Source organism: Mandrillus leucophaeus, unplaced genomic scaffold, assembly GCF_000951045.1.
Source record: "Mandrillus leucophaeus isolate KB7577 unplaced genomic scaffold, Mleu.le_1.0 Scaffold1597, whole genome shotgun sequence".
Taxonomy (NCBI): Eukaryota; Metazoa; Chordata; class Mammalia; order Primates; family Cercopithecidae; genus Mandrillus; species Mandrillus leucophaeus.
The window spans coordinates 347,437-350,803 of NW_012101584.1; positions in this window are offsets into that span (position 1 = coordinate 347,437).

A 3,367-nucleotide genomic window follows, 5' to 3' on the forward strand; every position below is an offset into this window, starting at 1 on the left:
ACTCTTAATACTTCCAACCCTGTGAGTTTGGAACTGTTGTTTTCTCCATTTTATTGATGGATAAAGTGAGGGACAAGGAGGTTCAGTGATTTCCCCTAAGCGGTGGAATGGAACCCAGACAGTCTGGCTTCAGAGACAGCATGCTTATCTGCTAGGTTACATTCTGTCAGGAAGAGCTACTTTACAGCTTCAGATTAATCTCATCACCTTCCAGAGCTTAAATAGTTAAGATTCTGGTAGGGTGTTCTCCCTCCACCCAGAAGTCCTCCTTTGCCTTCCTCAATCTACCACTTCTCTGATCCTATAAAATATGTATATCTCTGCCATTGCATACATCCTTATGTGTTAGAACTATTTAGTTGTCTGTATTATTATAGACTGTGAGATGTTTGAAGACAGAAACCATGTCTTACTTATATTTTTATCACTAGGGTTAACTTAGCAGGAGTCTGTTGTTTTGTACATACTTAATGTTTGGTGAACTAAGCTGAACTGAACACAAGTCATATGTAATGGAGGATTACTATAACCCCACCCAAGGTATAAAACAATGATGAACTGCTTATTATATACAAGGCACTATACTTTACATTTAATATACATATTATTACATTTTGTTATTAAAAATATACTTGAGAGGCAAATATTACTATCGTCATTTTATTCATGAAGAGACTGAGACTCAGATAGTTAAGTGACTTGCCCAAGGTCACTGCTCTTATTAAGTGACAGAGTCAGGCTTCAAACCCTAGTCTATTAGGCTTAGAAAGCCTATGCTCTTTATCAACCTGTTACGTTAATTCCAAGATATACTTTTAAGATGAATTCTTCTACGACCCCGATCTTACATTTGTGAAAATTCAAGGTACTATTCAAACTTCTGGATACCATATACCACCTTAACAAGCAAGGAATTGAGACTAAGTTTGGGCCTGGAGGCTCAGGCCTGTAATCCTAGCACTTTGGGAAGCTGAGATGAATGGATTGCTTGAGCTCAGAACTTAGAGACGAGCCTGGGCAACATAGTGAGACCCTATCTCTACCACCAAAGAAAAAAATTCAGCCAAGTGTGATGGCACATGCATGTAATCCCAGCTACATGGCAGACTAAGGTAAGAGAATCTCTTAAGTCCCGGAGGTGGAGGTTACAGTGAGTTTAGATTGCACCACTGCACTCCAGCCTCCATGAAAGAGGGAGACTCTGTCTAAAAAGGAGAAGAAGAAATTAAGACTAGTCAGAGAATCAGATAATTTTAGATAGTGGAGGCAAGTCAGAGAGAGAGAAATATTTAAGTCAGGAAGACACTGAATATATAGACATTCAAAACTGTAAAACATGCTTGTTGGTTTTTTCTCTCTAGTTTTTGTCTCTAAAATCACTGCAATTTATAAGTAGAATGTATTTATCCATGTTAAGGATTGGAAAGGTTGTATTCCATTCACAGTAAAGCAAATGGGAAAAAAAATCATTTACCCCAAATGTGGGTTGACTTAAAGAGAAAGGGGAAATGTACATTGTGTTTGATATTCAGTGAGAAACATGAGTGCAATGGAAAATTTGAACTACATTTTCTTCAAACTAGTGCTAAGAAAAAAACTGTATTTAAAATCTGATAAAATATTTGTATGCACATAAACTCCATGTGCATATGTTGTACACAGATTTTATACATGTACAAACAATGCTATATAGACAAATATTACTGTTATGGAAGATGAAAACTAATGTTAGACTCCTAGAAGTAAATTTATGCAAGTGAAGTTCACTTGGTTAGAGGTTGTCAAATATTTAACACCATTTTAACTAAATTTTACATAACACAGGAGGAACAGGGAAAAGAAAAATCACATTCTTAGTAAAACTTCAAGAGTCAATAAACTTTCTCTAAATACAATAGATTTTCGGTGACAAATTTTGTAATGAGGTGCCTTTTCAGTTTAAAGCTAAAGAGCTATTATGAAATATAGTGCTTATGGCAAGATCTAAGCCTATATATATCTGTTATAGGTTCCCCGGGAGACTGAACAGGGACTTATATTTTGGAATAAGATAAGATAATTACCAGTTGATGCTAGAAACTGTTTAAGTGAAATTTCATGACAAGAAATCCTTGATGGTTTGACATGGCTTCATTTACATCAGAATAATAAGATTGCTGTACATTTCTTGAAACAATTCCTTACAAGCAATGATGATGAGCAGAGAAAAAGAAAATAAAACAAGGCAAATTTTTTACTTAGAAGTCATTTCAGAGACTCATTTTGACCTGCTTTTTCTTAGATAACACCACATGGTAGTCTTCCTCATAAAAAGTTTTAGAAAATATTGAAATTTGGAAGAAGAAATGGTGACTACATTATATTCTTAGTTCTTCAGTAAGTTCAGGATCAAGAGAAGGCTGCATTCAAATAGAATGAGAAGAATCTGTACAATGCATTTTCCTCACAATTATACGAATGTATTGATTAATTTAAAAATGAAGTTCTAAGGCAATATAAAATTATTTAATCTCTAATTTTATAAATCAGCATACGTTGAAAGCCTATTCACATTAATATGTGATAACAGGCATTGTTATGTTTTGACATTCACCCCTACATGAGTTGTAGTTATGTATGATGCAAAGACATGTCTGGTTGCCAGGTGTCTTGTATTCTTCCTCCGTAAAGGTTTTATATGCCAGTTTTGTTACCTCCGACTACAAGGGGCACATGGAAGCTATCTTATAAGCAGTGTCTAAAGATCCAGAAAATATACTCTCTCTATATGAATACTACTATTAATAGAGATGAAGTGTAGACTTTATCATATTAGTCTAGTAATCTGGCTCCCAGTAGATACTTCATAAATGTTTGTTGAATGAATAAATTTAAATAATTTCATTAAAAAGGAGATATTTCATTCCCAATGTTATTTCTAAACCTTTTCAACTTCTGGGGTTGAAATAAGACAACTGAGTTGAATGTTCTTGCAGAACAGTAAAGTGTATCAGTCTGTTCTCGCATGCTATAGGAGGAAAAAAAAAAAAAAAAAACGAGGCCGGGTGCGGTGTGGTGGCTCATGCCTATAATTCCAGCACTTTGGGAGGCTTAGACAGGTGGATAACCTGAGGTGGAGAGTTCGAGACCAGCCTGACCAACATGGAGAAACCCTGTTTGTACTAAAAATACAAAATTAGGCAGGCATGGTGGCATATGCCTGTAATCTCAGCTACTGGGGAGGCTGAGGGAGGAGAATAGCTTGAACCCAGGAAGCTGAGGTTGCAGTGAGCTGAGATAGCGCCATTGCACTCCAGCCTGGGCAACAAGAGCAAAATTCCATGTCAAAAATAAATAAATAAATAAATAAATAAATAAATAAATAGGG